Below are 9,808 nucleotides of genomic sequence, written 5' to 3'. Positions count from 1 at the left end.
ACTGAATACAATAAAAAATCAAAATATTCACACGACACTTTTTTCTTGTTTTTTTTCCCATTTATGAAGTAGGACGCTGTAAAACGAAGAGACACATATGACGGGAGAAATCGCTCTGAAAACGAGTCGAGAACGATGAACGGACAGAAAATCGCTCCTCCATTTCAAAGAGTGCAATAGAACAGAGTGCAAGGTTGAGAATTTTTAACTCAAAAATTGTAGGCAGGAACAGCCTAGTTGTAGTCTACTTGGTTCAAGTCCCGGCTCCGGAAATCTTTTGCTGGTTAATCTGAGCAGCGTACAAAAATTCATCAAAAAGACCACCTTGCGTCTGCCGGGAGTCGAACCCGGGTCTATTGCTTGGAAGGCAATTATCCTCACCGTTGGACTACAGACGCTCTTTTGGTTAATTCTTCTTGTTGAAATTGGTGAATGCTTGCGTGCCTTGTTATTTGGTAGTCTCACGACTAAAGATTCGCTCAGACAATCTTTTTGGCTCTTCTTTTTATTCCTAGCTTTTGATATTACTTTTACTGTTTCATCTTGGAATTTTGCTAATTCCAGTTGTTGCACTTTCGAGTGTTGTACATTTTAACCACTCCATTGCATTGTGGTTGTTAGCAGCTTCGGAAGATCAAATATGCATCCATTATATTCTTATTGAATTTAAAACTTTGGGATCCTAAAAGGAATAATCTCATTTTGTAAATAGGAGTCTAGTGGTCTGTTCTAGTTTCTGCGTTAGTCTTGGTTTTGTTCTCTTTTCTTTAGGACCTAGATTAATAGTTTGGTTAAGAAAAGTCTTTTTCACATTGTATTAGATAATATTTATTGTTAGTCTTATGATATCACAAATATATATAGTAGTTGTTTATTTGTAATGTCTTTTTTCGTATAGTGTTTTAGATTATATTTATTGTTAGTGCTATTATATCATAAATATATATAGTAGTTGTTCATTTATGCTCATATAACAAGTAGTCAATAGGAACAATTTGTCTTGGGTCCAACATTGTATTTTAAAAATGGCTCTCTACGAAAGAAGAGGTTTGTGTTACTATGGAGAGCAGAGGGTAGGAATGTAATTTGAAATATTGACTTTAGTCATCTAAATTTGATACAAAAGTTGAGTTGACATAAGAAGAAAGATGAAAAGTAAACAAATTTAATAAGATATGCGCACAAAATTAGTTTTTGTTGGCCAGATTGTAATTGTGGCAACAATATTGGATGGGCAGCTCTTATAAACTAGATCACTATTTGTGTAATGAATAGGTGATATTTTAGAATTTAATTCAATATAGAAAGTGCATGAGAAAAGACATTTCGGAAAGTAAAGGGCAAATGATGGTAACTTGCACTTAGAGAAGAAGACAAAAGAACATCTATATAAACCATTTGAACACCAATAGAATAGAAATACCATTTCTTAAAATGGGATGAGCTACTAGGTCAAAATGTTGCATTCAATCAAAAACAAAATATCCAAAATTAGATAATGACTCTGACAAATACCTTAAGCATAAGAAAGTGAAAGCGAATGTTTATATTAGTATTCTATTTCACAGAGGAATTATCATGCATATGAGTTCCCAATTATTTGGAAAATAATATTACTATTGATTAATATCTACTGATAGATACCAAATCAAATTGTAGTTTTATTAACTTCTTCGAGAATAATTAGAGCAGAGTATTAAAGAAAAACTACTTCTACAGTTTGTTGATAAAACTCATGCATTTTTATTGTGTAGACATATCCTTTCTGCACATGATAGAAAAAAGATTGAAGACGACCATTTGTACATTTCTTTAAAAAAAAAAAAAGTAGGTAGAACACATTGATTTCTAGGTATATAGAGGTGGAAAGCTTGATGTTGGTTTGCATTTATGTATCTTGCTTTAATAAATATATATAAAGAATGATTTACATAGTGCATCTACATTCTCCTCTTTTCCCTTAAAGTCCATGATCTTTGTCCCAAATAAAAGAATTGGTTTTCAGTTCATAGAAAGTTATTATTGGACCTTGGAGATCAACTACTCTTTGTCATGTTTTAGCTTGGTAATCTACGTTACAAGACATCAAGTTTTGTCTTGCAATAATAAAGCATGGCTACTGGAAATCACATTCAAGAATATGGTAATTTCTACAGAAACATGAAGGGAAACAAATGCTACCGGTTTATAGTGATTATCAGATAGTTAAGAGTATTCTTCAAAGGTTCATACATAATACATCATCATATTCAAGAACTCAAGCTCATAGGAACTTACAATTTTGAGTCACCTTTATTGACAATTATTAAGAGTATCACTCTTCTTTCTATATATACAACTTAACTTTTAGAACATGTATATAAAGATTTATAATATATCTATGTCATGTATGTGTGAACAAACCAACCCATACTTGTACTCCAAGAAAAATAATTCCAAACCCAAATCAACAACTGAATTAATTTGAATTAATTTTAACATCATTCACAATGCCTAAAAAATGACCTCCAAAGTTTGTAGATCTATTCCAAAAGCACAAATTAACATTGTTAAAATAATAAAACATAATTTTGGAAGACCCCAATTGAGTTGGTAGGAGCAACCCTTTTTTACTTCGTTGCCACCTTTTTCCTTGACATCTGACAAAGTAGTGGTGGTACATCCTTTTCCTATGTGGAAGGTAAGTGTGTGTCATGCTTTCTTTTATGGACCCTTTTTATAGTTGATTCTTGGTAGTTGAAATAGTTCACATGACCTAATTGGTGGTTGATGTATTATGGTGGATACTTGATGTATTCTTTATGTGCCTTGTTGATTAAATCAAGGTTACAATAAGTATGTTCAAAGACAAAATTATAATCCACTGATGCAGGAGCATCTAGTGGTGTAAGGGCAATCTTGTATTACCCAAAAATATGCTTAGTGTTAGTTATGTTTAATGTTTTTTTAAAAAAAATTTCTGGATACCAATTTGGGTCAAATAGAGATTCCAACTCTCATAGTTCCACCATTGATTTTTTGGGTTGGTTTTTTTAGCACCTTGGGATATGTGCTTCAAAGTTATATTGAGGCACTAAATGGCCTTGTAAGGGCCCAGAAAATGGTGGACGATCATAGCTCATCCATAGGGCTATAGAGCGCTTGGAGAGCTTTTAAAAAATGTAAACAATTCGTCAATCGGAGTCCTAGATCAAAACTTATGCCTCCCATAAGTTGGACTACCATTTCTGGATTCTTCTAATTTTGCACCAACTTCTGACGTGTTTTCTAGAACCTTATGTTTTGGCAATAGATTCCAAATGGCATATTCTAAATTGTATTCCTAACCCTAAACCTAATTTGGATTACTTAAGGTCATTTTTGGCAATGTAAATGCAGTTTTGGTGGAGTTTGGGAGAAGGTACTATAAGGAGTGTTTATTGTAAGCCCCTAGGGCACGTCATTGATTCTATTTTTATAAATGTAATAGAATATCACTTCTAATAATAATATTCCCCTTTTCCCGTTGGGTTCATTTTTTCTTGGGTTGTGCCCTCATCATCCATGTGCCTTATGGTTCCACCATGGTTATCATGGACGTCAAACACATTTCATTTTGATTTTTGGTATTCAAAACTTATGTAATATATTTAATGTGAATGATAGTATCATTTGGTCATTTGTAAAACTTGGTTTGGTTATTATGTTTTCAAACCCTAGCAAGGTAGTCGTCATCATGATGTTGTTGAAGGCAGATACAAATGGTTCTAACTAGTTCTCTCTTACGGATGTTTGACATGTAATGGACATGCAATAAAGATTAAAATGGTGCTCTTCTCCCATTTTTATGGGATTAATTTGATAGTTTGAGGAGTACACAGAACTATTTTACATTTGTCATTCCAGGTAGCATTGTTTTTCATTTTTACTACTCTTTTCTTAGAAGAGTTACATTTGAAAAGGAAGGAGTTCATATTCTTAATGTAGTTGGGACAATTCGATAGTTTTCAAGATTAAGGTGAAATCAAAATGAAATTTGTGCTCATCTAGTCACGAGTTTAGAAGATTTTATTTATAAAAACTATTAACTAGGGTTTGTATACACCTAGCTTGAACAATATTCTCAACAACATGGTGATGAATTTATTTGGGGTTTTATCAAAAATATTTTAGAGGTTCTTTAATCTTGTGTTAACCCACATTGGATTAGTTACCCTATTTCAAGTGTTTAACTCTGAAGACATTTCTAAAACAAGATTACGTATTATCATTTAAAAATTAAGACATTTTCTTTAACAAGGTTGTTGTATCAATTGTAATTTCTCTCTTCTTACTATTCTTTGTCATTTGTAAAATTATATAGAGCTATGTTCAGAAACTGAAAATAACCATGTGTGTTTGTATATTTGATTGAAAGGACAAAAGAAGATGGGTGTTGTATATCAAAAAAGAGAGAAGGAAAACAAATATGTTCTCACATGCATTAAAAAAATTGTGATAAAAGAAATAGAGTGAGATTTTAAGACAATGATATTGTGCTTCACAAATTAATCATTTACAGTTGTAGTTGGAAATTTTGCAGATCATTTATGTAATCTCATAAGGCTAATGATTGTATAATTGCATACAAGGGCCTACAAAACAATGGTAAATTATGAGCCTCTTATTTGGGAGGTCTTAGGTTTGAGTCCACTCGAGTATAATAAATAATAATAATTCTTGGCTTTAGCCTCACATGACGATTGATATATGGCTTGGTGATCCTTGTAGTCGCTACCACTAAATAGATGTAATTGAGTTGGTGCTAAATTTGGAATAATATAATTTGTCATTTGCATTATTTTTTTATGCTTCGGGATTTTTCCGCTCATCATAGATTCTTATGTAACCGAGTCATGTGCTTAAATTCCTTTCTTCTTGCTTTAATATGAGTGGTTTAGATCATTTGTGTATTTCATTATGCCTTAGCAAGATCCTCTACTATTTTGATACCTTACCATTGTCTTGAGCTTTCATTAAATTCGTGTCTTAAATATTCATATGCTTTATATTACCATTCACTTTAGTATTGATTAAAGCCACAAGGTCACTTTTATCAGATATATACTTAAATGTTGAAGTCTTTGTCTCAATAATGGTGGGAACCAACAAAGTATACTTAATGTCAATCATCATTTACATTGACTAATCATAGAAATACTTTTTGAAGAACTTATGTTAAGTTGACAATCAATTATTTATATTCAATTTTCATATTTCATTAAGGGGTTTAAAAGTTTGAAGTCTTGGAAAAATTCTAGGTTACTCTCATTTTCCTACAAGCCTTATTGCCTTCACTCATTTGATGATTTTTTAGAGAAACCAAAAGAGTTTTCTAATATCTATGTTTTTTGGTATAAGACACACAATCAATCAAAAACATAATTAAAACCCTAAACTACAAAATTCATAACACATCCTTATATTTAGCCTTCACTTATGTACACCAACTTCTTCAAATGTTTAAACCATCAAAAAATTGCTTAGATTATTAATTATCTTGAGTTGATTGAATCATAAGCAATTTTTCAAATTAGGTATCTTCTATAAGTAATACAACCTAGCCATTGAAGTTTACAATGAGAGGAACTTCACTATTGATAAATATCATTGATGAGAGCTTTATTGGAAGATAGAGCTTACAACATATAATGGTTTACACTTTACCTTACTTTAATCCAGTAGATACATAACAAATCTGAAATTCGCATCAAAAATTTTTCTAGACACCAATATTGGATAGAAAATGTAATGTAGGACATAGGGAATTAAGACAAATATAAATAAGTGTCATGTTACCAAAGCTCATTACAAAGAACACAATGCAGCACGTAATAAATAGAGCATAGTCAAAAATAATAAGACAAGGTAATGAAGATCAGGAAGAATCACAATCATTCTTACAGTATCTTTGAGGAAAGGAACACAAAGACTAATATCAAATGTAAGGTAAACATATTTTATCTTGATCTTATATAGAGTATATTTCTTGAAAAGGCTACAAATCCTCAAAACTGTGAGCAATATATGTGTAGGAAAACCCCCGAATGTCCATCATCATTAGAAAAGAAATAGTGAGCTTAAGTGAGAACTCATAAGTTTGCAAACATAGAAACCCTTGTTTTAGGAAAATATAGAAGATTTGACAAACTTAAAAGAAAAAGAATAACAGAGTCATGAATGGAAATATTCAGTCATGGAATAACTCCCTTCTTAGAATCTACAAATACAGATTGAAAAACAATTAAAGAATCCTCACTCCAAGTTGATCAAAGAGCCCTATAGTCACAACATAATCGAATAAATCCTCAAATTTTCTAGTTTTCATTGCAAGGAAGGTGATGGCACTATCGACCTCACAAATGGAAATGAAAAAGTGTTTCTCGTAAAATTAATGTTGAATTAAGGAAAACTTTTAATAAAAATAAAATTAATGTAATTGACACAAAATTTTAGTGAGAACATAGACTAGTAATAAATCACAATGTATCTAAAAGAAATGTTTTTTTTATTATAAATAATTTAGTTCATAAATAGTTGATTCCATTGCAAAATAACTACATGGAAATGAGAACATCGTTAAGGATACAAGAAATATAATATTTTAGATGATAGAGTTTAGAAACCATTTTCTACTTACTATTGACGATGCACCCATAAAGATGGGAAACCTTCTATAATGTCATTCTCCATTCATGAAGCTTTTGTGAACTACATATATTACAAATGTTATTGTGGATGTAGAATTTATCGTGCATTTTTCTATTCTGGTAAAATAGATTGCTCATACCATAAACTGGGAGAAAACATCTCAAGTTTTTCATTCATCCAAATGCATTGAATAACCTAATAAGTGTTTAATATTGTAAACAAAAAATATTAAATAGATTTTATAGTGAATCTCATTATTATTATGTATAATAACCAACTACTGGCATTTAGGGCTACTGAAAAAAAATTGGTGATGATAAATACCACCTCAACAATTTTAACATTTTTTGTCCTTATTTGTGTTGAGTGTCAAATAAGAGCATGGTGTTAATTGTTACGATAAAGAAATAACTCAATCATTAAGTCATCTTGACTTGATCATTAAATTACCTTTACTTCTCTCATAAGATATCACTTTATGCATAAGTGACACTTATTAATTATAGGATGGTTACTTTTTAGGATTTCTTATTTTAGAGCTTTCAATCTCCTCTTTAAGGATTGATCATTGTATAATTTAATAAAATTTTCTAAGATTCATTTGATCTAATAATATAATCTTTCATATTTTTATAGCCCAAACCCTTGCTCTATTATTCAATTCTTCCCCCTAACAGGTTATCTTTGCATGCATGTGATATTGGCTTCATGAAGTTGGATTGACAACTTTTACATGGTATCAGAGCGTTGACCTGCTACAACTTGCTCTAGTTTTTGAATATTTTGAGTGACTGGGGTTTTCTCAGACGGATCACAACTTTTATTCTATTTTTTAATAAATAGGGGGTCACCTATGTTTTGGTACACTTTGAGCCCAAACAAACCTCATTATTGGGTTTTTTGTACCCCAAAACCCCTATTTTCATATAGAAATTGTCAAACAACCTAACAACCTTGTCCTAGTGCCTACATGCATGGTGCACCTTGTATGGCATAGTCCCTTTTGCCATGTATTCGTCAGCTTCTCTACAGGGACACACATGCAACACTAACTGGTAGGGACACACAAGCAATACCAACCAATGCCACGTGGTAGCTGATGATGCATGAAACTTAGTCTAGTTGTTGGCCTACACAACCAAGGCTTCCATGTTATCTTGGACCCACCAATGTTTCCATGTCATCTGATACCCATCATCACGTGATCAACACCACCTCAAAGCCTAGCCAACAATTCCAACATTTCAGCCCACCATTGGCTATGACAACTCTATATCACTCGTGCCACATCATCTATGGCATATTAGTTCCAAGTGGAAGGGTTCACTTTTTGTGTTGATGACCATTTGACTGTCAAATTTAAGCTCATCCTCTAGTGACATCACCATTGCATCATCATTTTTTTGAGCCCTTTTTGGTGTAAATAAGTACTTTACTATTTACACTTACTTAAGTTTACTTAGGTTAATGCATTATTTAATTATATTGCATTATTTTATTATTTTTATTTGTGAGACACTTAGGAGTTTGCACACCTTGTGAGTTGTCATGTTGACAACATAGGAGTATGCACCTCTATTTGAGCACATGGTGTCTACAACACTGTTTTGCATGTCCCACCCTTCTAGGCTTATCCTCTCATCACCGCACTTACTTTCGTGCTTAATGGAGGATAATCCATATCTGGTGGACATGTGCTTGGTTGTATGACACATCATGATGCTAACTTCTATGCATTCTAGAATCTCTCCTGTAGCCTTTATATTCAGGCACTCCTAGTGTACTCTAGTATCAGTTATTGAATACATTGTTATTCTGATCATACTCTCTCCATTTTTGGTCTACAGTTGTGCTTGTGTTTGAGTTCTTAGTTCTTGGGTGAATTTTTCCCTTAGGCAAATTCTTACAGCCCTTATGGCCCTTTTCAGTGCACCTTGTGGTTTTTTAGTTGTATCTTTCTCCTACAAACTCTATTTTTTGCAAACAAGATATCGATGAAATGTTATTTTCGAGCTCATCATAGTGGTGTAGGTTATTTTGACTGTTGTTGTTGTTTGATTGCCTTTTATGCACTAAAAGGCATATGAATGTTTTTTTCACTCCATGAGACATAACTTGAGCATATAGACTCTATTTTTTAGAAAAAAAAAATCATTGGAAAGATGATTCTATGTACTTCCCAATGATATGTGTATTCTTTCAAGATTCTGCTCCAAGGACATTCTATTCATTTTTTGCAATTTTGCACTTTGGTGGATATCTTGGATGTTTCAGGTCTGGGAATCATTTTCATTACATGAAATGACTCGACTTGGCTCAATCTTTATATTTTACCATCCTTGTGTCTATTATGATCTTTGTAGACATATTTTATAAGTATATATTTACAAATACACTAAAATAATGTGTTATTATACCTTGTATACTTGAGATCTACCACATCTTGTGTCTTATTAGACATGCACTACTTATAAAGTCATGTGGATTGATGTTTTCTTTTTTTTCACAATCTATCCTATTCATTTGAGTGTCCCATCTTCCATGACTTTAGCCTCATGATCCATGTCCAGAGACTAATCATCTTATGACACTATCATGTATTTTATGTGCATCTTATTTTTCTTGGTTCCTTGACATGTAGTTCTTGTTGGCCATCTTTTTTAGATTCCTGTCACCTCTCCCTTGTCTATACTATGGGGGGGTTTCTCCTATTGGGTCTAATGCTTATTTGGTTCATTAGAGTGATTTTTGTATATAGTATTTTTTTCCTATGTACTAGGCAGATGTAGTGGCTAGGTACCTATGCATTTTGTTGAGATGAACCATTTCCCATATAGACACATTTTTTTGTTTTTATTTTGGAGTCAACCTTCCATGTCCAATTGATTAGCTCTTTAGACTTTGGTTTTTTATGTCATCTATGCCTTTGAGCTCAATATTTTTCTTTTATTTGCCTCTTAATTTTAATAGTACCATCTAAGGACACTTGTGGAGATTATAGTCTCCTCTACCTAGTCATGTTCCATGTTTAATTGATTAGCTCTTCAAGCTTTGGTTTTTATGCCATATGTATCTTTGAGTTCATTTATTTTCCTTTTTTTGTCTCCTTATTCAAGTAGTTTCATCTAAGGGTACTCGT

The 9,808-nt window shown here is 32.2% G+C and overlaps 1 non-coding gene across 1 annotated transcript; it reads right to left on the bottom strand.

Moving 5' to 3' along the window:
- Positions 1-326: 326 nt before the first annotated feature.
- Positions 327-398, bottom strand: TRNAG-UCC (transfer RNA glycine (anticodon UCC)). The gene has a single exon. It is a non-coding gene; the product is annotated as a tRNA-Gly (tRNA).
- Between the last annotated feature and the right edge of the window lie 9,410 nt (positions 399-9,808).

This window comes from Cupressus sempervirens, chromosome 4 (assembly GCF_028749045.1).
Source record: "Cupressus sempervirens isolate cs-2001-9-10 chromosome 4, ASM2874904v1, whole genome shotgun sequence".
In the NCBI taxonomy this organism is placed as follows: domain Eukaryota; kingdom Viridiplantae; phylum Streptophyta; class Pinopsida; order Cupressales; family Cupressaceae; genus Cupressus; species Cupressus sempervirens.
Note: the sequence above shows the minus strand (reverse complement) of the source record. Positions and strands in the feature narration are given on the sequence as shown.